Consider the following 26,048-nt stretch of genomic DNA (forward strand, 5'->3'; position numbering starts at 1 on the left):
AGAGATGACATACCTGTGGGTAAGCTGAACTTGCCAATTCTGGCTTAGGTATGGCCCAAAGGAATATATAATTTTAGAGCTTGACTGAAAACTATAGACACCAAGATCATCTACTTCAAAAATGAAGAAACAGACCACCGTGGCTAAGTAGCTCAACATCATCTGGTCTAGCTGGTGGCCGAACTGGAGCCCACAGCTCTTGACACCCAATTTTGGGCTCTTTCTGCTGCACCGTAGTACCCCATAACATGAGTGACATCAGACCATTCAGCCTCAGGTTCAAAAGGATTAGCTGTAGCTAACTGTTAAGTGTTTGTTATGTACCAGGCATTTTGTACTAAGCATTTTATAAGCATTGGCTCATCTAATCATCTTGACAATCTCCAGTACAGACCAAAGAACTGACACTTGCTTGGAGTCAGACAGCTCAGAAGTGTTGAGTCTGGACTTCAAAGTGTGTACCATTGAGAATGTTCAACATGCTTCATCTGCCTCCTCCCCTCTCTGTTCCTGTGATTCACACATAATCATAACAAAGGCCCTGAAAAGAACTGCAATAAAGAACCATGTTGAACTATGCTTAATCCAGTGGTTTCCAACTTTGACCATGGAAATTCTTTCCCCAGAATATCTACTTAACATCATTCAGACCTAGCATTCTTGGCATCATAGATGGGGAAAAAAAATAACATCAACAGTTCAGAGTTCTGGTTTAACAGTTTCTTCTCTGTATAATGTCCTGCAAATTTCCTACATGGAGGATGCCTAGAGCCAACACACCAATTGCCATTCATTAATTTTTAGTAACACCTTCATCTCTTGCAAGCAGGTGCCCCATCCAAACTAAAAACGTAACAGAAAGAAAGAAGCCTATACTCATTGTTAGAAAAAGATACCCCTTGTCCTTAAACATGTTAGATATGGCTCAGTTATAAGCACATACTCTTTACAAACTTTACAACGTGTCTTTATGAACACATTTTAAGTTTACTTTTCTATAGAGTTTGAAAACATATACAAAATTTTATAGAGAACTATCTGGTACCTAACAACTTCCCAGGCTTGTCTTACTATCCTGTATATACTACATACAAACCATTCATGGAAAAAAGCTGAGGTCAAAGGTGAGGTCACACACAAGAGAAGAGTCTTAAGTACCCCCACTTAAATGCTAAAGTCTTTAGTTCAGAATGGCTTCAAATGTCTATTATAGTCCTTAATTAGTTACATACAAAGTTAACCTCCTTTAAGAAATACTTCAACATATTCCACAAAGTGGGGAATAAATTTAAATGATTTACTCATGTGTCTTAGGAAAATAAACCCACTTCCAAAAAATAAAAATCAGGTTATAAAAGGTGGAATCACATTTGGGTATGAAATGTGAATTAAAAGGATGACTAGGCTGATCATAAGAATGTCCAATCATAGACAACTTTGGAAAAATTTCACGAGCTCCATGAAGCTTTTGAAATGACCCAAGGCCTGGGAGATGACAGAATCCCTACTGTATTTACTTACAGTCCTTCAGGTCTGAACTACCCACTTGGAACTGACCACTGATGCTGGGTTTTACTGTTGGATGCCTCCTACAGAGTGAGGGGTCTTATCTCACCATTTGTAAGGTATATTCCTTTAAGTGGCCCAACAAGGAGCAGGCCTACTACTTCCTGTGTCCTTTTCTTTCCCTACCATTGTTCTCTTGGAACCAGTATATGGCAAAGGCTCGACAAAGAGTGGAAGAAGTCAAATTTTTCTGATGGGCTGAATCCCAGCTTTAAGCCACCTGATGAAAGGAAAGAACCATGCCTTTTAAAGACATTACCTGGTTACCCCAAAATCTGGGAGAAATAGATCAATATTCTCGTACATGATTTTTTTTTTTTTTTTTTTTGAGACAGAGTCTCGCTTTGTTGCCCAGGCTAGAGTGAGTGCCGTGGCGTCAGCCTAGCTCACAGCAACCTCAAACTCCTGGGCTCGAGTGATCCTTCTGCCTCAGCCTCCCGGGTAGCTGGGACTACAGGCATGTGCCACCATGCCCGGCTAATTTTTTATATATATATCAGTTGGCCAATTAATTTCTTTCTATTTATAGTAGAGACGGGGTCTCGCTCTTGCTCAGGCTGGTTTCGAACTCCTGACCTTGAGCAATCCGCCCGCCTCGGCCTCCCAAGAGCTAGGATTACAGGCGTGAGCCACAGCGCCCGGCCTGATTTTCTTTTTTTAAAGGACAAGCTAGAATTTGGCCTTACTCTGTGAAGAGGACTGCCAGGGAAGGTGTGACCTTGGAAGAAACCTCTGGCTCATTAAGAATGCTCCAAGGAGCCAGGCGCACCACCAGTCTTTGCAGAACATTTAAATGGCACAAAAATGTTTTAAAAAGTAACACTGAGTTAGTATACTTAACTGCAGAAATTCTCCTCTTTGTTTTAAAACAAAAAAACTAAATTTGGTTCAGAGCAGTTAGATTTCCCAAGCCAACAGAGCTGGAACAAAATCTTTGTTTAATAAAATGCTCAGTGTAATAATCAGCATCGACCCTCCTCATCCCCAAACAATCTTTCCAGAGGATTGTTTGGATCACATAAACTTTTATTTATGATTTAATATAATCAATATTTTCAGAAAAGGTGCCTCACTATATGAAGACTGGTGCATGTGGTGCTACAAAATGATTTTTCTTCCTAAGGTGTTGATTCTAAAGAAGAATATCTGGTTCAATAAGTGGTTTGGTTGAGTAAATTTAAAACAGCATCTTGGATATGATCCAGAAAGATCTTGTATGCTTATTTAACTGAATGATGTACCCTTCCTTTGCTCCCAAGCATTACAACACACAAAACAGGATGCAAGTCCCCCCATCTCATTTCCCTTTAATCTAGAACTTGGTACCAATGAGCAGCCTGATAACACACACTCATTGATACACACACTCAAGAGATAATGCTCATCTACCAATCATCCCATAACCAACAAATCATTCTACAAACCCCCATGATCTGGGGGTTACTGCCACCATCTCATCTCATAACTGAATAAAACCAGCTGAAAGAAATCTAAACCCCTGCACCCAAATTCTGGACATGTTCCATACTTTGTAACCTAGAATAATTACAGAGACATCTCATTAAAAGCAAAATATCCCACCTGGAGAGAATTTTCACTTTATGCTCTTTTGTAACTTTTTTGAATTTTGAAACACTTGCATTACAAAATTCAATCGATATGTTGTTTTTTTTTTTTTTTTTTTTAAATACCCTTGCTGAAATGGGTTTATTGCTCACACTAAACAAAAAGCCTTCCTCCTCGGCAACAAGGAAAAAGGCAACCAGGAGGGGGGAAAAAAAAAAAAACCAAGAGCAAAAACACACTGACAATTCTTACTGCTGTTTGTAGTAATGTGTTCAGATTCCTGTTCCATAGAGAGAAAAGAAACAACCTTTGCCTTGAATTAAATTTTTTGGCAACAAAAATAGGGATCTACGAAGCAATGTATACCAAAACAACGCCTGGGACTCTGAGTGGGATTATGTTGAATATGCATGACACACAAAAGGAAAATGTTCATTACTTACAGATGTGCTCCACATTGTGCTTTCTTCCTTTTTTGGAATATCAAACAGAGGGAAGCAAGAGGTTTGCAGCCATGTTATTATAAGCAAGGCTGCCTCTCCCCCTCCCAAACTAGAATATTCCAGTATTTATTTTGCTATCCATATGACCGCAGTTTAGACTAGAGTAAAAATAGAAGCCGTGTGAGCCTAACCTGAGAAGTTCCAAGTGCTGGAGAGGGTCAGTATTAATAAATTCTAACTGAAGTAATGAGATTCTGTTTCCTGGTGGAGTCTGGCAGGAGAAGGGGGGAAAAAGATATTTGGAATTTATTTCTTATTCAGAAATGTTTTGTAAAAACTACCATAATGGAACAGACTCCAAGTCAAGCACAGGAAGCCAACAGGCTCTTGTTTAGATTTAATAATTCACTGTAAGAGTGTTTCAACTGCTATAATTCTAGGCCCCAAGGCATAACCACATATATTCTCCACCCTACACAGGGGCTGACAGAATGCTACAGGAAGCTTATGGGACAGGAAAATGGGAAAGAGCTGGGGTCCGAAGGGCAGACTACACCTTCCAGGCCCCAGCTGAGTGCACTCCAGGACCTGAGTGCTGAGGTTTGCCGTAGTCAATGGCTGGAATTTCCAACTGAACCTGCAGTTCAGAGGTCTAAGCTAGAACTGAGTTTCAATGTCAGTATGGGATACTCTACTTCTGGTCTGTAAAGAGAAGTTTTGACTATTGAAAAGATGCAAACTAAAAGAAATTGGCACAGAACCTTTGGAAATCGCATTGCTTATGTGCTTTCAGAAGTTGTGAAATCTTTTATGTGATTTGACCAGACATTTACTCTCCCAGGAATTATGCTAAGGAAAGATTCTAAAAACAAGTAAAGTTGGGGTGTTTACTACTGCGTTAAGGCAAAATCACTGAGACAACCTAAATACCAACTATGGTGGGGTGGTTATGTCTGCTACTTTATGACACCTAATACATTGTTTTCTCAACAAAGCATTAAAAGTCATATACTAACAGCAATAAGGAACAAATGTTTATGACAACACATTCAATTTAAAAAGCATATACTTTTAAAATGTTTTCTAATATTATAAACCATTTATTAACATTTCATATACATTTGGCCAAGCACTGAAAAGGGAATGGAAAATGAACAAAGGTAACCGGTTAGTGTGGTGGGTTTGAGGGCCATTTCTTTCCTAACTGGCATATTACTATTACATTTTTACAATGTATGTATGTTGCCAAAGGTATGGAAGGCACAAGACCAAAGAGCCATGGCCACAAATGACCAGGCACCAGCTTCTATACATCGACAGTGCAAATGAAGTTCTGAAAACAGGCTTACTTACTAATAGTTAATACATGTAAACATAGACATGTGCATCTATGTATAAAGACTCTAAAGAAAGCAATATGGAAATAAATGGGTGTGTAAGTGATAAGTACTAAAAAAAGAAAAAAAAAATCACACTTCAGGAAAGTGTCACTGAATCACAGAATAGTGCTTGGGCCACTCCTGATCCATTTCATCCAAGGTCACAAAGGCAAAAGGGTCTAATACAATGGGTATTTAATTGCAAGACCCCAGGTTCTAAAAAGTCCTAGGTCTAATTACCCATCTCATTAGCTACCCCTTGCTCCTGGGGGTTATGTCAAGCAGAAGCAGCCACTCCAAGTCAAGGGAAGGCTACTCAGTTTCCTGTGTGTAAACTCCCATCTGCTTAGCCCCAGCCAGTGGGCGTCAGGCCTGCTCAAGCCCTGTGCCCCGACACATCTGCAGGGCTGACCTGACAGTGAGCTGGGCAGATGTTCCACACTGCTTCTGGTTTTCAGCATTTCTTCTATTATACTTACCTCCTCTGTTTGTAATGGGAGCCTCTGCTTTTGCTAATTACAGGAAAGACTTTGACTTGACACAGCGACTACCTGATCTAGGAGGATTTTATTTTATTTTATTTTTTGAGACAGAGTCTCACTCTGTTTCCCAGGCTAGAGTGCAGTGGTATCGTCACAGATCACTGCAACTTCTAACTCCTGGGGTCCAGAGATCCTCCTGCCTCAGCCTCCCGAGTAGCTGGGACTACAGGCACATGTCTATTTTTTGTGGAGAATGGGTCTTGCTATGTTACTCTGGCTGATCTAAACTCCTGGCCTCAAGCGATCCTCTTACCTCAGCCTCCGAAAGTGCTAGGATTACAGGTGTGAGCCACTGTGCCCAGCCTAGGAGAGCTTTTTAAATGAAGAAGGTAACAACTGCAGCTGGTTCCTTATAATAGAGACTGAAAGGTGTCAGCACTTTAAAAAAAAAAAAAAAATCTTTAAAAAATGTAAAAATCTAAACAAAAGCAACAAAGCTAGAAAAGAGGGGATAAATCAAAGGTGATAACATCACTGATTTTAAAGCTGGAGTTAAAAATTCTGTTCTGAACGGCACGCTTTCAATACCTAGTGTCAAGTGACCATGGCGGGCTACACTGTGTGCCCAACGGATTATTCACATTCCTGGTACCTAGTGGAAAAGCACTCTGATTCTGTCCAAAACTCATAGCCCCAGGCCCCACGTTTCTTTTTGTTACATAAAGGAAATGTTCTTGACCAAACTTTTTAACCAAGTAAAATAAACAATGATAGCCAACCAGCTTTTAAAGAAACAGCTTCCTTGAAAGAACCAGGAAAAGAGTTAAAGATAACTAGAATCTATTATGAAATTCATCAAAGACACTGCAAGAAATTCCCCAGGGAATGAACCCCATCCCCTCCACCCAGCTCACCACGGCACTGGGGCGGGAGCCTGAGCTCCAGGCAAATGCACGTCCTTCACACAGAGTGTGCCGATGTCCACACGACCTGTGCCATCAAAGCAAACACATTTCAGAAAGCACTTCCATTGGTGTCCTCAAGTGTCCTATACAAGTACTTTATCTGAAGATAACATTTAGGGTCTTGCTAAATGAGAAAAGAAAGCTGCGGACAGTAATATTTTCTCCACCTATGACAAACCCTTCATCAGCTGTACAAACTGACATAAGACCAAAGCCCTCAAAAATCCAAAAGGTCACCTAATACATCCCAGTGCTACCTTCTGTCTTTCTGATCCACCTCATCAGAATCTATATATGAAGATAATGACCTTCTGCTGATATGACCTTCTGCTGATGGAACCGTATAGTATACTCTCATCCTTACGAGGGCCGTGGACGATGGGAGGAAGGAGAGAACTTGCAAGATGGTAAAATTACATGCTCAATTAAAAAATAATATTTAAAAAGCATTTTTGAGAATCTGTAAATAAAATAGCATGTATCATTATTTTTGTCCTCAAAGGAAGCTGATTTATAGTAATTCACTAGTGATAATTAAAAGGCTCAGCCGGAACACTAGCAAGCACCATTTCATAAGAGATGTAACATTTAGTTTTCTAAAAATACGGGAGATAAAGAAAAGCAAATAGTTTTGAGTCAAAAATATATCAGATCATCTCAGGAATTGTCTTTTTCCCAACTCAGTCCAGTAATAAAAGAGGCTCATCAGCTGATTCCACCAGCACTGTGGCAAGCCATACCGCAGGCCTCCGTGGTGATTCAGCGCCCAAGCATCATGCTAAATAAAAAGTGATGATGCGAAACTCTAAACTATTTCTAAAAATCCCTGCACTCTCCGGGATCGTCAACCCTCAAGTTATTAACTGGCCACTCTGTTCCTGCAAATGCCCTCCTTAAAGCAGCTAGTGGCAAGGTCAATATGAACCCTCGCCCCCCCCCTTTTGTTTAGAATGAAAGCCACCTGGACCACCTGTCACATCTCAATTTTCTAAAGCATGCAGAGTCTTGCTAAGAATTACACTCAAGAGCCCAGTCCGCATTAATGGTCTCCCACTTGGGCTCTGTCACGTGCCTTGTGGGGATGGGACCAGTTTCTAATATAAAAGATTTAAACGGCTTCCAAACAGTGCCTCTACCCCAGAGCAGAGTTTATTTAATTGGTATGAGATCAGCATGCGGCCTAAGAACCTGGTCACAGTGCTCACATGTAAGATGCTAAATGAAGACATGTCCGCTCCTCACTGGCCTCAAGACAACAGCTGAGGACACAGAGGCTTGGGAGCTATCCCCTGCTATCATCCCTAACTCTGACAGGACATACCTGGCTTTGGCCAGTGCTCTGGAACAAAGACATCCTTCTGACACTCCCTTCCTGCTGCTTAACCTTAACACACTGCCGCAGAAAAATGACATCTCTCTTGCCCCTCCTGCTTTGGAGGCTGAAGAATGTGGCTGAATGATTGCAGCTGCCAAGGTAACCCCTTTGGCATGCATGCCAGCAACTCCTCACCTAAGAGCCTTCCCCTGCCGGGCTGCAGGGCCCACCGGCGATGGCCACAATCCCTTCAAGTGGTCACATTGCAGGGCAGCCCCCATGGAAACCCATTTGGAACTGTTCAAGCTCATACCAAAGAATGATGTTTTTAATACAGATTGTTCTTTTTAAAATCCTTTACAAAAGCAGCTGTAATCAATCGTGCTGGGGTGCTCTCTACAAAGCTGCCATTCGGAAAGCCCTGATATTGATTCTTCCCCCTTTCACGGCTTTTAAGAAACCAATCCCATGCTAAAAACCATAATCAATTTTTCTAGACTTCACTAACATGAAACAGTAACTAAACTAAAATTTATTTTTTCTAAATTATGCAAAATCATAGCAGGTATAAGAAACCCATCCATTATCCTGCTGTTCACTTAAGGAACAACATGTTTGCTTTTTTTTAAAAAAGCAAATGTCAGTTGAACAAATTCAGGAATTATTAAATACTTGTTAAAACTCAATGACTCTTGTAAGGTGAAATCTGACAAGATTGGGGAGAATCTCTTCATTTGACATCTGGCATTTCCAATTTTTAATGTATAAAATAATACACAATTTTCTCTATGCCTATTCTTGGAGAAAATTATCAATTCTAAGCCTGTGCTTAAGGACAGTCATGATTCCAAGTGGTCACATCCTAACTGAACTTCCAAACACCAGAATATTTTAAGTCTTTTCACAGGAATTATGGTAGATAAATTATTCTGTCAAATTTGCCTTTTCACACTAGGCCTCTTAGAAATTCAAGCATTCCAAAAGGCAAAAAGTCAATATTTAAAGCTATAATGTGCAGACAGAACAATTTGCCACTTTCACTTAAAAAGTATATTAAAAACCCTTGTCAGCATCAACGGCCAATTTCCAGATTAGACATTAAGGAAAAGCACAATTTAAGGTAATGTCTGTTATCTGTACTTCTGTTTAGAAGAAAAAAAAAAGACTTTATTAAGATGCCATACATAAAATTTCAGAATACAGAACTGAAATTTAAATAGATCGACAGCCCCTAGTACTTTGTGTCAGCATGGGCACCTACCACGTGGATGAAATCAGATCTGATCAAATCCAAAGAGCTGGCAAAAAAAAAAAGCAAAAAACTGTGATTTGCTTTGCTCCTAAATAAGAGCAATCTCAATTCCAAGGGAGTGAACTCCACTTTCTGTAGCAAATATCTGATATTTATTCAGGTTTCACATTCCTGGTATCCAACAACCGCAGGAGTTCACCGAGGGGATGGGTAGACAATTTGCAAATTTATTAGTTGAGAAGTTTAGCTCCCTTTCCACAGCCACTCGTCCCCTCAAATTAGAGAAGCCCCTTGTTTTTCTTTTTCTTTTTTTAAATCAAACTATTAATAAATAAGCAAGAGCAGAGAGCTCTGTAAAACTCCTTAACACTAATCAAGGGCCTAAAATGTCCTCAAGCCAGACTGCCTGGGGCTGTCCCATAGAGTAGTTTCACAGCTTCCAGCAAACAGATCTTTGGGCTTCATCTCTTCCACTGTAAAATTGTTGTGGCACAAAAGAGCTAAGCATTAAAGAGAAACCAGAATCAGCTTGGTCAACTGATTTCAATCCCATCCTTCCATCTGAATGCTTCTATTTGAACCAGGGCAAGCCAATAAAATTTTCTGTGATATAGGAAATGTTCCACGCTACATTCTCCAAATTAATAGCCACTAGCCACATACGGCTATCCAGTAGTTGAAATGTGGTTAGTACAACTGAGGCACTGAATTTTTACTTACTTTTAGGCAAGTTCGAATAGCTAGCTACATGTGGCTGGCTAGTGGCTACCACACCACACAGTGCAGGTCTAAAGAGAATTCTTAAACTCTTGTTGGAAGCCTGGATACATCAAAGCCACCTACCTCTGCTGGCCTAAGCCACCACAAGGTTAAATGCTCTCTCCATAAACAATAACTGCACAATAGCAGAAGTCTGTGCCTAACAACATAATTGCCTTTTCCATCACAACTCTCCCTTGACACTATATACCTGGCAGAAAAATTAAGGAGTCTATCTAACTGGGTCATTTAATGACTATTTATCAGACAACAGCTACGTGCTGAAATGTTCTATCATTTGTTTAAAAGTAAAAGAGCAAGCCTTGTGAATAGACCAACTGTGGTACAGCCATCTGATGGAATATTACTGGGCAATAAAAAGATATGAGCCACCAAAAGACATGGAGGAACTTCAAATGCACATTGCTAAGTGAAAGAAGCCAATCTGAAAAGCCTTCACACTGTATGATTCCAAGTATATGACATTTTGGAAAAGGCAAAACTAGACAGTAAAAAGATGAGTAATTGTCAGGGGTTCAGAGGGAAGGATAAGTAGAGCAAAGGGGAGTTTTAGGGCAGTGAAAAAATTCTGTATGATACGTAATAGTGGATCGGTGCCTTTATGCATTTGTTGAAACTCACAGAATTGTACAAAGTGTGAACCCTACTATAACCATGCACTACAGTTAATAATAATGTGTCAGTATTTGGTTCATTAATTGCAGCAAATGTACCACACTAATACAAGATGTGTTAGTACTTGATAATAGGGGAAGTGGTGGGCTGGAGTGGGTATATGGAACATTATGTACTTACTATCTGCTCAACTAGATTCTGTAAATCTAAGATTTACAAATTGTAGATCCTATAAATCTAAGACTATACCAAAAAAAGCATTAATTATCACTGAGTCCAAATCCCTGAACTCCTGAGGGTCTGCCCATATATTCTGCCCTGAGTGATGGTCCCTTCTACAAGTGACAACAGGTTTTTGACAAACCAGCACACAAGAGATGATTCCTGATCACTAATAAGGTGCACCCTACTGCCTCACCTCCCTGGCATCATGCTCAATTAGCTTCACCAAATAAATGGCACATTCTGAACTTCTAGAAGTTATAAGAGGCCCATTTACAGTTGTGATGGGTGTGATTCATTCATTTTTGCCTACACTGCTACATCAAGAAAGGAAACTGCCAACAACAGATAAAGAGCAGTCTTCTCCTAAAAATGGCTCATTTGTCAAGGTTGCACCACTGTTCTATCCATGCAGCCAGTGCAATTGCTGGGATATTCCCCGATGCATTAATAAACTGTAGGGGATAAAAACTCTAGTAGATCTTAAGACATTCTTGAGACAACTGAGAAATCTAAATATGGACTAGATATTTGGAAATACTAGGGAATCATTAACTTTCTTAGGTGAGATTGTGTGTTGTCATTACTCATAGGGATGAATGCTGAGGTCTTTAGTGGTGAAGTATCTTGATGACCAAAATTTACTGTCAATGGTATAAAACATATATATATATATATATATATATATATATATATATATATGAGAGAATAAAGCAAATAACTGGTAAAATACTACCAATTATCAAATTTAGGTGAAGGATATTGTCCTCTTTCAGCTTTTCTGTATATTTGAAAATTCATAATTTAAAAGTTGGAGGGGGGTTAGGGAGAACTCTAGTGGAAAAAATCTCAGGTGACAACAAAGCTGATTATAAGGTAAAGAGTTTATATCACTAATGGGACCACAAAGTGCTGTCTTCACACCAGTTCAGCTCAGCTTGTTTTAGTCCACTAAAATATAACAATCAGAAAAATACTCAAATCATAAGCATACAGCTTGAATTTTCAGGTTGTCCTTTTAATGTGTTAATTTATGATACATGATTGATTTAGATATTGATGCTACCACCAATTTCTTATTTAATTAAGAGAATGGAGACAGAAGAACTGAACTTCACTAAAAATTATACTAGCGCGTGGCGAGCTGGCTTCAACAAACTGGGCCCACAAAAGACTGCATGACAGTGATGGTGGATGATCAGATAATCTTCTAGGAGAAATGGTAGCTATGGACTTGACAGATAAGCCAGGGCCCTAAGAGGAAGGAGGAAGACATAAAGGTAAGCAAAGAGGCGTCTTCGTAAGGGGGAGAAAACAAACCCAGTCAAGGACTTGTTTCCTTCTCAGAACCACACAGGGAGCAAACTCTTCTGCGCCCTTTCATTGTAACAAGTATCTGACACACAGAAGAGGAACAATTTATATGTCAACAATATAATGAAATTCACGTATGTATTCAAAAGGCTAAAGAGACAGAATTGGAGGTAAACATTACAGGCTCAAATATTACCACCAGGAAAACAAAACATTGCCTCCTTGAGGCAGGGAAGGGGGAAGTTATTAAACAGCTGTGTTAAGAGAATGGCATTCGGAACTTCCCTCCTGTTTCTATCCTCTTAATTTAATTAAACAAGAAATTGGTGGTAGCATCAATATCTACATTATTCATGTATTATATATTAACATATTAAAAGGACAACCTGAAAATTCAAGCTGTACACTTATGATTTGTGTACTTTTCTGATTGTATTATATTTCAGTGAAGAGTGGACTAAAAACAAACATAAAGAGAGTCTTAGAAAACAAACACTTGTTTCCTCATCACAGTATGCTCTTTAACACATTGACTGCCACAAAAAAACACACAAACTTTTCCTTGGGGCCATAGTGTTTTATTACGAAAATAGAATAAAAACGTCAAGTGTAATTTAAAGGTAAACATAAATAGAAAGATGAAATTTATAGACCTCTATTAATTCACGTTTTAAGAATTAAATTCTCAATATTAATTGTAACAATAAGAACATCAACAAGTAAGATTTTATTAATATATATGCTTCACATGGCCCTGGGGTCAAAACTAGAGTTAAATATTAATACAACGGTCATGGCAGTTAATGTGTTAATATAGGTTTTCAATTACATACATTTCCAAGACACACAGCAGGTGGATCTTGTGGTTCTTTTCCAGGAACATCTATGTATCTGAGCACTGAAGTCAAAGAGATGTCAATACTCATTTAGGAATATATTTAGAAGGCTTTGCATCTTTTATGAGCAAAGCCAAATCCTCAGTTTTCATGAAGGAGAAAGGCTTTGATTTCTAGTAGTCTAGAAAACACATGTAATGCAATAAATTTCCATGGTTCTTGGGTTTTCCAAAGAAGTAAAGCACAAAATAAAGATGGGAGGTTCTAAATGTCTTTCTCACAGAACAACAGTAAGACTGGAAGAGAGTCTCAAAGTCTTCACTAGAAAGCTGTCAGGTAACTACGGACAGGTGTGACTCCTATCTCACAGAACAGGTCCTACAGACTGTATGGATAGCAGGCCTGGCTGTGTTATTTTTCAGCTAATGGAGGTTTTGCACCTGGTAGCCACAGATAACCACACTTACCTGGTTGTTGCTTGGAGAGAAGGATAGTTACACTTTTGCAGAGAATATTTAGGAGGCAATTATGGTTTAAATTCTGAATAGCCAAATGGTAGCTCTAGGTAAGTTCCTGATGAGACAGATGCTGCTACAGAGTTGAACTCACATAAACCACAGGTAGGCTTTCTTGCTGCTAATAAGCAGAACACTGGTGGTGACAGTGATCTTATTTCTCTTCATTTCAGGTTTCCAGGTGCAGGCTCCAGGTCTTCTGGTGGCTCTGCTAATAAACCAGGGTCTCCCCCTGAAAATCTACTCTGTGTCCAGCCTTTCCACCCCTCAGAAAGGCTAGAGACTTGAGACTCCCCTAGGCTAAAGATGCTAGCCACTCTGTATCTATTTAACTCACTGAGCACCTATTATGCGCAGGGTGTGTGCAAGGTGCTAAGATCACAAAGCCCAAGATGAGTTGATGCAGAGAGGAGGAATTGTGAAGGGCAGGGGGAAATGAAGCACAGGGAATGTAGGTATTTAGGAGGCCGAGACGGGATGAAGGACTCAGAGGAGTCCTAGTTCTGCATGGTCGAGGGTAAGGTGTGTGTTCAGAAATGATGGTGTGAGATCAGGCTGATCGTGAAGGACCTTTGGTGAATAGCTGGGGAATTTAGTTTTATCCTGTAAGCAAATGGGAGACTTCAAGGAGAAGCTCAAACGTGTGTGTCTGGAAAGATTAGGCTGAGAGGGGCTTGTCTAGAGGTGGGATGATGTCAAATTATGTCAGGAACTGCGTAAGAAGGAATGAAACGGCCAGGACAGAGTCAATGGTGTATTGAAGTAGGTAAAATCTACATGTCCTGTCAACCAACTGAATGAGGTATGAGTATAGGAAGAAATGATTTTTTTTTTAATGAGATCTGTCACTGTTGTCCTTATAGAGTATTTGTGTGTCGGGAACTGTTAGCACTTTACATGGATGAGACCACCCACCCCCAAATCCGCCAACAATGCAGGTCTCAGCCCCACGTTACAGAGTGGAACCTGAGCCTTTAGTGATCACACTGTTTGCCCATCATCACCCACACATGAAGTCCGAGCACAGCACCCACATTTCCAATTTGGGCTCCCGGCTGAGGGGCAGAGTCCTTCGTAAGTTGAGATTTAGACATAATGAGTTGGAAGAATGAGAAAGCAGGACCTACCAGTGGGAGTTACTAAAGTGAAAAAACAGAAATGACACCTGATAGAGGACCATTTTCTCCACTTACGTTGAATGACTGGATTCTTGCAGTCCTTCTGGCCACTTGCCAGAGGTTACTAACATGGTAGTTGGGAGGTGCAGAGAAGAGAATCCAACCTGAAATCAAAACATCTGGGACTGAAACTCTGAGGTTGAGTTCATCAATAAAATGAGAAAATAATAAGGTCCATCTCCTGAATTTCACGTGAAGAGTAAAGAGATAAAATGTGGGAAACAGTTCATGTAAACCCTAAAAAAATACAACTATTTACATTTGTGTAGATGTATTTGCTCTATTAGGCAGGTAAGGGGAAATGTTAAAAAAAAAAAAGTGACAGTTCCTCAAACTCAAGCCGCCTCTGTGGAGGTCACACAGCTTTCTTAGTCTGTTATACCTAAGTCAGGTGGTCACAGTGATCTGGCCAATCTTGACATGAACAAAAACAAATTAAGATAATCAGGACTGAAAAAATAAATGAAGAAAGGATCTGTAGCTAATCCCAAACCTAGCCCCACCTTCATACAAGTCTACAGCAATAAGGAGCTCCTTTAAGTTAGAAAGTGCTCAATTACTGTAGTTAATGACATCTTCGCTGGCTCTTTGACAGTGAACACAAATGACACAACAGTGATCCTACAGAAATAGACCACAGTATGTACGGAGCTGAGAAATCTTCTAGAAATTGTGGGATGGTTACTGGGCATAGATTTCTGGTTTGTGGCGCAGATACCAATTACATAATATGGGGTAGAACAAGCCTTTTTTTGATTTTAGCCAATTAGCTTACACAGCGCCTAGGCTATGAGGAAATATCTAGTTATCCCCCGAGGGCACAAAGTATCCAGTCAACTTTTAAACTCAACACAGCCTGAGGAAACCACCTGCAGTCACCTTTCCATTTTATGCCCCCGAGACGCCACTAGAACCGTTTGATTGGGGAGTTCAAATGTGACACAGAACAACCTTCACAAAAGACCAGCATGCAAGGCAGGAGCATTATCGCCGGCTGGACTCACTGGTCCCCGGCAGGCGGCCAGAGATGTTTCAAATCCCAGAAAATATTTCCATGAAATGAAAGGTTTTGGGTATTAACCGTCTTCCCCTTTAATATGAACAAACATTTTCCACCAGGGGCTCGAGAGTCAAAAACCATTAAGAAAAAGACTCATTCTGCAGTACTTCCCTCTGGGGTCGCCTCTCATTCATTGTCCAGGAAAAGCAGTAATAACATACAATGAGGCCACCAAGGTGGACTTGGGGAACAGAACGGGGTCGCAGCTGCTGCCACAAGACTGCCTGAGCCAGCGCCGAAGGCCTTCAAAAGAAGGATAAACAAACTCCCATTTACCTTCCTAACAACCCTTCCCTGCTGAGAAAGCCAACCCTTCAATTTACCTGTCCTGAGCCAAGACCTTTCCAGAAAGAAAAGTCTACCTGGGCAATAATAATAAATGCCCCAGTGACTTTACAGAGCCAAGATCCAAAGGTGCTAATGATACTATTATCTCTCCCTCTGGCTTCCAAAAGCCTCCAAACTGACAAAGACAGAGGTTTATGAAATAGGAAATGTTTGAGGTACTGCCTTCGGGATTTTTTTTTTTATTACTTGTGACAGTTTTGGTTTGTGAACAGCAAGGTTTCCTTCCATTTCAACACAGATTTGTTTTGGGGTGTTGTGTTATGCAAGCCAGCAGGAGGGAATGCTGTCCTCCGAGGTACCAGCAACGAACAAATAATTAAAAGCAATGCAGTGTGTTCTCTGCTAGCAGACCGGGCATATCACTGGGGAAATGATCAGATCCCCACACTACAAACACAATATTAGGCTGAATCGTAAGAAAGTGCCATTTTATAGGTCAGAAATACCAGCAATTTCATATAGTTTAATCTATAGGGGAACTGGAGTTTTTTATTGCTCTGTTTCTAGTCCCAAGTTAAATGCAGAGCAATAGTATCCAAAGTGTCTACTCTGACCCATAGACCCTGCATGATCCGGGCCCCGGCCCCTCCCATCCTTACCTCCTCCCACCTTCCCGAGCGTACAAACGCGTGCCCGCCTTTGCACAGGGCCTTTGCACAGCTCTTCCTCTGCCCGAAACTCTTCCCTCAAGCCTCTTGTGTGGTTAGTTTCTTCTCATGTCACAGGACACAAATGTGACCCCCTCAAAAGAGGTTTGTCCTGACCATCCTACCCGCCACTTTCTGGCCCAGTGCCACCCAACAGGAATGTAATGTGAACCCCATATGTAATTTATTATTTTCTAGTAGTCACATTTTTTTAAAGTGAAATCTTTCTTTTTTGGCTCTTTTTAAAGTTGTGGTAAACTAAGCCTAAAGTTTGTCATTTTATCTAGTTTTTTTTTTATTTTTATTTTTTTTTTTTTGAGACAGAGTCTCACTTTGTTGCCCAGGCTAGAGTGAGTGCCGTGGCGTCAGCCTGGCTCACAGCAACCTCAATCTCCGGGGCTCAGCGATCCTACTGCCTCAGCCTCCCGAGTAGCTGGGACTACAAGCATGCGCCACCATGCCCGGCTAATTTTTTTTTGTATATATATTTTTAGTTGGTCAATTAATTTATTTCTATTTTTGGTAGAGACGGGGTCTCGCTCAGGCTGGTTTCGAACTCCTGACCTTGAGCAATCCGCCCGCCTCGGCCTCCCAAAGTGCTAGGATTACAGGCGTGAGCCACCGCGCCCGGCTATTTTATCTAGTTTTAAGCACGCAGTTCAGTGGCATTAAGTATATTCACACGTTGTGCAACACCAACAGCACCCATCTGCAGACCTCCTCCTCATCCCAAACCAACACTCTGTGCTCAGGAAACCATAATGTGCTATTCTCCCTCCCCTCAGTTCCTGGTAACCCCCATCCCATGTCTCTGTGAACTTGACTATCCCAGGTACCTCATAAGTGGAATAATATAGTACTTGTTCTTTTGTGTCTAGCTTATTTTACTTAGAATATATTATCAAAATGAATGCTATTTAACTGAATACATACAAATCTATTTTAAGATGTACTCATTGTAAAAATTATCAATGAGACATTTTATATTTTTCATATGATGTTCAAGTCCCCGTATATATTTTATACTTTACATTCCTCAATTTGGACCGACTACATTTCAAGTACTCAGTGAATACATGTGGCTTAGTGGCTATCCCAGTGGACAGCACAGGTCTGTTCCATTCGTTTGTTTTGTTTTCCTCGTTTGCCTTTCTCCATCTGAAATGGCATTTTTCTTTATACGTCTACATACCTCTCTATCTCCCCTCAGCCAACTGTAAGTTCCCCAAGGGCAGAACTTGTGAGTGTCTTTGCCCCTCCTCTAAGCCAAGCATGTATTAAGTATAATCATATAAATATTTCTAAACAAATGTCTTTAAAGCAGATGCTTTCGGAAATGGCTCCGTCTCCAAAATATCCCTGTGATCCTGTACTATCCTGAACAGAAGCATCACTGCAGGCTATTAGTAATCATTCCCTTTGTACAGGAAGACTAAGCAGCAGCTTGGGACAGGACTTGAGAGCCTGGCACCAGACCTGCCTGGTTCTGCCACTTACCATCTGTGGGATCTCTCTGAACCTCAGGCTCCTCATCTATAAAGTGGGGATAATAGGAATAGTGCCTACCTCACAGAGCTGCCAAGAGCATTAAATCAGTTAATATTTATAAAATACTTTGATCAGTAACTACCACTTAAGTGCCCCGAGTGCTCATCAGATCAATAAATCACACTAATGTTTTCCTGTTGCCATTTCAAGGGTGACTTTGTACTGCTGTGGGCAGCTCTCCCTTGTGTACAAGTCCATCTACACAGCAGCGTCAGGATTCCTTTCCCAGGAATCACACATGTCCACCCCACCTCCACCCTCTATAGCATAACAGCCCTCACTGCCTCCAGGACCCAGCCTGAACCACCCCCCCCACCCCAGCAGGGCAGCCAGAGGCAGGGAGTAAAGTGAACACCTGTGAGCAGACACACACCTTCCCATGCCTCAGGTTCTTCACCTACACAATAGAGCAGGCGTCCTCAAACTACAGCCCACGAGCCACATGCAGGTGTTTTTGCCCGTTTGTTTTTTTACTTCAAAATAAGATATGTGCAGTGTGCATAGGAATTTGTTCATAGTTTTTTTAAACTATAGTCTGGCCCTCCAATGGTCTGAGGGACAGTGAACTGGCCCCCTGTTTAAAAAGTTTGAGGACCCATGCAATAGAGTAATAATAGTACCTATTTCATGGGTTGTTGAAAAATTAATATCTGCCAAGTACTTTCACGTTGGCTAACACATGGTGAGTGCTCCATAAACATCATCCAGTATTATTAAAGGGCCCTCCACAACTGGATTTCAACTTTTATAGCTTCACCTAAATTCATTTAGCAAATATTTAAGCACTTACTATCTACTAAGCACTGTGTCTATGTGGTTCTTGCTCTTCCAGGGGCTTACAGTCAGGTGGGTGAGACAGGTAAGAGCCAATAATAAGCCAGGGGGAGATGCTCCACTAAGGGTGGGACATTGTACTCTAGGACCCCACAGCAAGGGAACATAATCCAGTTCTGGGGTGGCGCTCAGGGAAGGCGTTTCATGGAGGAAAGGTTATCTAGACTGAGAGTACAAGAAGGAAGAAAGAAGGTGGAGTGAGCATGAAAGAACACTCTGTCACTCTTACCCAACTACCAGCCATATGAAATTTTCCTTCCCTGACACCCAGTGACTTTTCATACCTCTTACCTGAATTGTACTGACTTGTGTGTGCCTGACAGCTCCCCATTTACCTGTTCCCCTACCACAAAGCAGTAAGTGTTTACTGAATAAATTTACTCTTTCCCTAGTTCCTCTCGGGACTAAAGACTCACATATCCAAAATGGTGGCCTCAGCTCTGGGACCAGGACTGTGCTAATCAACTCCCAGATTCAGCAGGCCCACGCTCAGTTTACAGTGTCTGACCAGTTCACACTGTCCAAACTTGCAGATACAAGAAAGGATGGCCCTAACTTTGTCTCTGTGGTATTCACTTTTGCCTATGAATCAAGAACTCCAAGCAAGGCTGGCATGGTGCTCACGTCTGTAATCCCAGCACTTTGGGAGGCTAAGGTGGGAAGAGCCCTTGAGGCCAGGAGTTTGAGACCAGCGTAGGCAACACAGCAAGACCCCATCTCCACAAAAAGTTAAAAAATTAGCTCGGTATGGTGGCACACATCCAAAGTCCCAGCTACTCAGGAGGCTGAGGTGGGAGGGTTGCTTGAGCCCAGGAGTTTGAGGTATGATCACGAGGCAAGTTACTGCACCTCTCTGACTCACATCCATCACCCCTCCAACTACCTTACCTATCTAGCTAATTCATACAGAGCTTTGGGACTCCATCACCAAGCCCTAACGCAACCATTTTAACAATCGAACAGTTGCTTATAGTATCTCTCACAGGTTTTGGTTATGTTTTAAAGGAATCTTATGAAAACAAGATTCATTCAAGCTATTCCTCCTTTTTGTTTAAAATGAACAATCTGGGGTTGGCCAGCAATTTTATTCATTATAGTTAGCATTTCATTTCTCATCCCCACAAGATATATATTCTTTCGCCACAATTTAAGAACTTCTGAGGAAGAGAGGAAAAACCCACAGGCTTTATTGGAGACAGAGGATTTACCTGGCTCAAACCTTGCCTAACTTTGTAATACAAAACAAACAAAATTGAGGCAATTCTCCTTTAAGTTCACCAATGCCAAAACACAACAATAAGCTTTACTGCCATGCACTAGGTAAGGAGCCAGTCATTATTTAATATAAGGAAACACAGGGGAAAATATGGACCTTCTAATGTGCACCAGACCTGGGTTTGAACAACATCAACACTTCATAGGAGTTTCCTCTTCTAAGAAGTGAAGATAATAGCCACTGCCTTCCATGGTGGTTATGGCAACTGCGGGCACAGTATGTGTCCAGCAGGGCCTGGCACCCAATAGGTGCTCAACAGACGTGACTTCCACTTCACTTCTCAGATAATCGGTGGGTAATGAAGCTTTTACAGTAAAAATAAATTTAGGAAAAAATATCTATGACAACTAAATTAGTCTTGTGAATTCTTAATCAGATTAAAGGTGGCAGCACATGCCAAAACTTAAGACTCTTATAATAAGATGCCATTTTCTCTTCAAACTGCCATTGAGAAATGAGAAGCCTTCCTTATCTTTTTGCTACCAGAATTCTTGAAGTTTGGCTTTGATTACATTTTGAATAGAAACTGTTACAGCCATGAAAGCTTACTAATAAAGATATACTTGAACATACACATAAAATAAAGATATACTTGAACATACACATAAATACAACCCTCCGTAAATACAATACAAATGCTTAAAATGGGATTAAAGTATGAAAACAGGGCCCATGCTTCTCAAATTATAAGGTCAGAGTGATTAAAAAAAAAAAAAAAGACCAATCATAGGGAAACTAAGAACAATCAGCAAAATATTTTTGGTATGTATATATGCTCACCAGTTGTATTTCACATAAAACTGTGAAAAGTAAGACAGTTATCCCAAGAGCTCCTTTAGACATGAAAATATGCCCCAATAAAATCTGTTATGGTTAACATTTCATTATTTGCCCAGATATGTTGTACACAGAATGCTTGAAAATTCTTGCACAATATTCCTTATCATTCTAATGAATTAGCTGTAGTGTTTGCTTCCAGAAATATCACACCATTAATGGTCTTATAACTCCATAGCATTATAACAAATTAAACACTCTTAAATAATTAAAAAATATTTAAAGGCCATGAGAGAGCTTAAGTGTTTAAATTCATGAATTTCCCAAGGTCAACTCCAATGTGCTTACATGACATGCATTTTCAAATTTAAATTCTACATTTCTTTAAGAGACGCATCTAAGAAGTCCACGATAAAGTCGGCCAACAAGGACAATAACCATGATAAATCACCAGACCTTTCAAGTTGTTGCTTTCCATCCAGGACATGCTTTCATATCATCCCAGTTAATGCCTCCTTGGCAGGCAGGGCAGCAGTGATCATCAACATTTTACAGGTGGGAAAAGGACTTTGAGTTTAAGGTCCTGCCCAAGACCTTACAGCTAGTAAGTGGTGTGTAGGGCAGGAAAAGAGGAAGACTTAAACTCAGGTCTTCTGAGTGGCACGTCCACTAACAGGATCAATCTTCTGTGGGGTTAACAACTCAGCTTTGTCATCTGGTTGCAAAACTCTAAACACCACAACTCCCCGATCATTGATCACTCAACTGCCTATCCCTGGACCCTTCAACTCCCACCCCAGGAGGAAGGCCACTGCATCCAGATTGTATCTAATTTCTTCACTGCAGCCTTTCCAATCAGATAAGCAAGGCTTACAAAAGGGAATGCAGTCCTTCTCAATCTACGTGTAATGTAGGTATGACTAGTGACAGGGGACACTGAGACACAAACACAAAGGTAACATGGTCAACACTATAGCCATGGTAGCAACTGCTGTTGGGGTCCCAGATTTTCAATTCTCTGTCCCCCCACACAATACTTCCCACCATGTTTCTACCCTAATACAAGACCATGGACACATATAGGGTTTAGGTATGTTAAAATATTTATCTAAAACCCTATGAAGACTCAAACTAAATTCATTTCTTCAGCATACAGAAGATTCTTTTCGGTACAATGATCCTGTAAGACCCTGAGATACCTTCTTATCAAAGATTAAGTCAGATTTAAGATGGCCTCAGTGATAGTGTGATTTATCAGAACCTCATTGTACTCCACCTATACAATGAGATTGGACTTGAATACCTCTAATAAAGTTTTTACCTTACAAAAATAGTTAACTTTTAAAAATTGATTAATTCACAAACGACATTTATAAACTCACCTAACCAGGCTAATAGTAAACAGATATCCCATTTCTAAAACAAACTTTAGAAATAAGAGCTAAATGTATTCATGTGTATTCTCATTTGAGGATAATAAACTGTAACTAAAATACTTGTTATATTTCATGCCTTTAATGCACATGCTTAACATACTGTAATTTTCCTAAATATTACTTTCCTCAATGCACAATTTTTAAAGAATAAATATGTATGCCTGGGCCGGTAGGGATACCCCGTTGCTAACTTATTAAAATTTATGAAGCGAAGTAAAGACTGTACAGAGATTGACTAAAATGCAACAGCAGACAATTAAGTTAGTTTTCTAAATGATCACAAAGTTCAACTCCCAAAACAGTGGGTAAGGTGCTTTCCAATCAAGGGCAGACTTCATCACTTACCTATAGGAAGGAACAACACTTTTAAAATGAACTGCAGAAAAAAAATCTGGAATCTCACAGCATTTCCTTGGAAAGTTTTATTTCAAGTCAGACATAAAAAGTTCAGAGGTATGTAGGAAAACATTTTAGGTGCAGTCACCAGAGAGCATTCTACACACTTTCATTTTGAATCCTTCACAAGAGAAGTTCCATTAAATTAGAGGCCCCTTACCTCTCTCTCTGAGGCTAATCCACCTGCAACCAACACAGCTCTATGCTCAACGGGCTACAGCCTAGACTAGCAAAATGTAAGCACAATGAGAAGTGAAAAATCTATTAGGTAATGATTATCTTATTTAAAAATTCCCAATGCCCTATTCAAATCACATTCACCCTTGGGCATTCCATTCCCTTGCAAAGTAAAAAGTACTAAAGTGCCTCTACTAGGCTATAGGCCTGGGCAGAGGCCATGTCCACAATGACTTCCCACTCCTCCTTCCCTACCACCACTGATGGTATATGTGGCCAATATTTCCATTTTGAATGGGATGAGGGAATGATCTCTACATTGAACAGTAGGACGAAAGTGTAAAACCTTCCACCAGTATAACTGGGGACACCTGAGTCTTTAAAAGGGTACAATTACCAAGCCATCAAGTTACAAGACTATGTCTAGATCTGGTAACAGCAGGAACAACCAAGATGCTGGCATGCCTTGGCTCAACTGCCTTTGGAATACAGGCCTGTAGTTTGGTAATTGGCAGTTGACAGGCTGTAGGGCCTGTTGGTCTGTAATAACAGTGTGGCCATCAGAGGCTCATAGCTAAATATGGTAAGTGTCCTCATCCAACATGCGGAGAGGAAATAGAAGTTTAACCCTCAATTCAACACTAGTTTTACAAATAAAGGGCCTGTCAGCTGGCACAAAATAGGAGCTCAAAATTTGTGGGCTGGGAATGGTGGCTCACGCCTGTAATCCTAGCACTGCAGGAAGCCAAGGCAGGACGACAGCTTGAGCTCAGGAGTTCAAGACCAGCCTAACCAAAAGCAAGACCCCCGTTCTCTACAAAAAATAGAGACATGGCATGGTGATGTCCCAGCTACTAGGGAGGCTGAGAGGCAGGATGATGGCTCGAGCCCAGGACTTTGAGGTTTCAGTGAACTTAAGATGTCACAACTGCTCTCTAGTCAAGGTAACAGAGCGAAACTCATCTCAAAAAAACTAAAATGTATTTATGCTCAAAACAATTTTAGCACTGTTGTACATAAATCCATTGCACAGGTATGAATAACCAATGGCCTCCTTATGAATTTGATGTGTCTTTTTAAGCAAAATGCACCAGAAGAGAATTGCTTAGATGAATGGTTCTCAAGGTGGCGCTCCTGGGGCCAGCAGCAGCAGCAGCAGCAGCAGCACCTGCACACTTGGTAGGAATATAAATTCTCAGGCCCCACCCCAGACCAAAGGAATCAGAAATGCTGGGAGTTGGGCCCAGTGACTGTATGGAAACAAGCCCTCCAGGTGGAGTGTGATACATACTTAAGTTTGAGGACTGCTAGCTTAGAAGTCTGAGAACAAAGACATTCAAGTGGAAAAGTACAAGATATTTATAGGAAACAAGGAATGGAGAGCACTCAGCTTAGTTAGGTAACAAAGAGTGTAAGAGGATGTACTAGAAATAAAGATAAAAGGCAGGTAAAAGCCAGGAAATTCAAGACATTAAGTGCTAGCCTGGGAAGCCCAAACTCTAAGTGAAAATTGGGAGCTCCTGAAAAGAGGCAGGAAGTGAAATTGTCAGAATGGCGGGTTAGGAAGAGCTGGGAAGATCAGGTGGAATAAAGCTGATCCGAGCAGGCTGCACACGGCCAAGGCAGGGGTTCGGGAGGTTCTCGAACTGGAATGTTCACCAGGACCTGGCAACACAGACATCTCACTGGAGTGTATGAGGAACCAACAACACGTGTCAAAGGAAACTGTCCATCAGGTGGCTGGAATAATGGGACAGTAACTACAGAGAGAAGACAGGGAGCCAGAAAAACAAATTATAGGTGAAGTGTGTGAAAATGACAGTCTGAAGCCAGGAAGTCGGGTGACACTGCCAGGAGGGAAAGAATGTAAAGGGGGAAAAAAAAACGAACAGAATTCTACTGTGAACATATCTCCTCTCTCAGTCACTACCCTGTCCCTAAATTAACCGTGGCCTCCACAACAGAACCATCCACATCCCCAAATGGGAAATCAGGAAGGAACATAGGTTAGCATGGAGTTATGGAAGAGAAATGGGTTAATTTAAGCACAAAACCTTTGCTTGAAACAATACTGATTTTAATCCAGTTTTCACTAGAATTAAGAATTGAAGGTGGGGATTACCAATCATAATTGTTTCAGTGGAATCCCTGGTTCTAGTAGTTACACAAAAGGTTGCTTTACCTTGTCAGTGAGAATGAGCGTGTTGGAAATGAGGAGGCTGCAGAAGAGGAGAAGATGAGAAAAGTGCTCACTCCCACAGTGATCAAAACCCACGGGAGAGCCCTCTGTGCCAGCTCCCTGCCAGCCAGTCTTCCCCAGCGGACCATGGCCTTCGGAAGACTGGCCAAGGGCAAGCAAGGGAGGCAGCTCCAGTAAAAGAGGCCACCTCTGTGCATCCTTAAGTCACAAATAGGTTGTGGACCAAGGACAGACAACTGATCTTTGACAAAGAAGCAAAAGTCGTTCAAGAGAGAAAAGATAGTCTTTTCAACAAATGGTGCTGGAACAACTGAGTATCCACATGCAAAAAGGAAGTGAATCTAGATTCAAACTTTACACCCTTCACAAAAATTAACCCAAAATGGATCAGAGACCCACGTGTAGAAGGCAGAAGTATAAAACTCCTAGGAAATGAACATAGGAGAAAATATAAATGACTTGGGTATGGCAATTACTTTTGAGATACAATCCCAAAAGCACAATCCATGGATGAAATAATTGATGAACTAGACTTCATTAAAATTAAAAACTTCTCTGCAAAAGACAGTGCCAAGAAAATGAGAAGGCAAACCAGACTTGGAGAAAATATTTGCAAAAAACATATTTGACAAAGAACTGTTTTCCAAAGGTTGTATAGCAGGTGGTCTGCCCTCTTACTTGATGAGGCCACCTGGCCACTCTAACTACTATTTATTTGGCTTTCGCTTCATCTTTCCTCCCTTTCCCAGCCCCATGAGCTTTGCTCTTACAGGATCCTTTCACCACTGACACTCAAATATTTCCCACAACAACGCATCTCAAATTAAGAGAAACAACTGGGAGAACAGATTTGGTAAGGAAGAAATTTGCTTTTTAGACACGGTTAGAACAATTTTGTCATATCTATTAAGGGATGCTGCA

General features: G+C 40.8%; 1 protein-coding gene and 1 long non-coding RNA gene across 3 annotated transcripts in view; one reads left to right on the plus strand and one right to left on the minus strand.

Moving 5' to 3' along the window:
- The window catches only part of SDC2 (syndecan 2), a 107,436-nt gene that overhangs the window by 20,648 nt on the left and 60,740 nt on the right, over positions 1-26,048 (minus strand). The window contains exon 1 of one of the 2 annotated variants that reach the window (XM_076005141.1): positions 6,351-6,370. The exons of the other annotated variant lie outside the window; for it this stretch is intronic. The gene's annotated coding sequence lies outside the window, so the exon portion shown is untranslated. Of the gene's footprint in view, positions 1-6,350; positions 6,371-26,048 lie in introns of those variants that run through there. 2 annotated transcript variants of the gene reach the window in all.
- LOC105869861 (uncharacterized) overlaps positions 23,432-26,048 on the plus strand; it is a 38,249-nt gene continuing 35,632 nt past the window's right edge. Inside the window, exon 1 of the long non-coding RNA XR_012920180.1 lies at positions 23,432-23,510. This is a non-coding gene — a long non-coding RNA (uncharacterized LOC105869861). The remainder of the gene's footprint in view (positions 23,511-26,048) is intronic.

This window comes from Microcebus murinus, chromosome 7 (assembly GCF_040939455.1).
Source record: "Microcebus murinus isolate Inina chromosome 7, M.murinus_Inina_mat1.0, whole genome shotgun sequence".
In the NCBI taxonomy this organism is placed as follows: Eukaryota; Metazoa; Chordata; class Mammalia; order Primates; family Cheirogaleidae; genus Microcebus; species Microcebus murinus.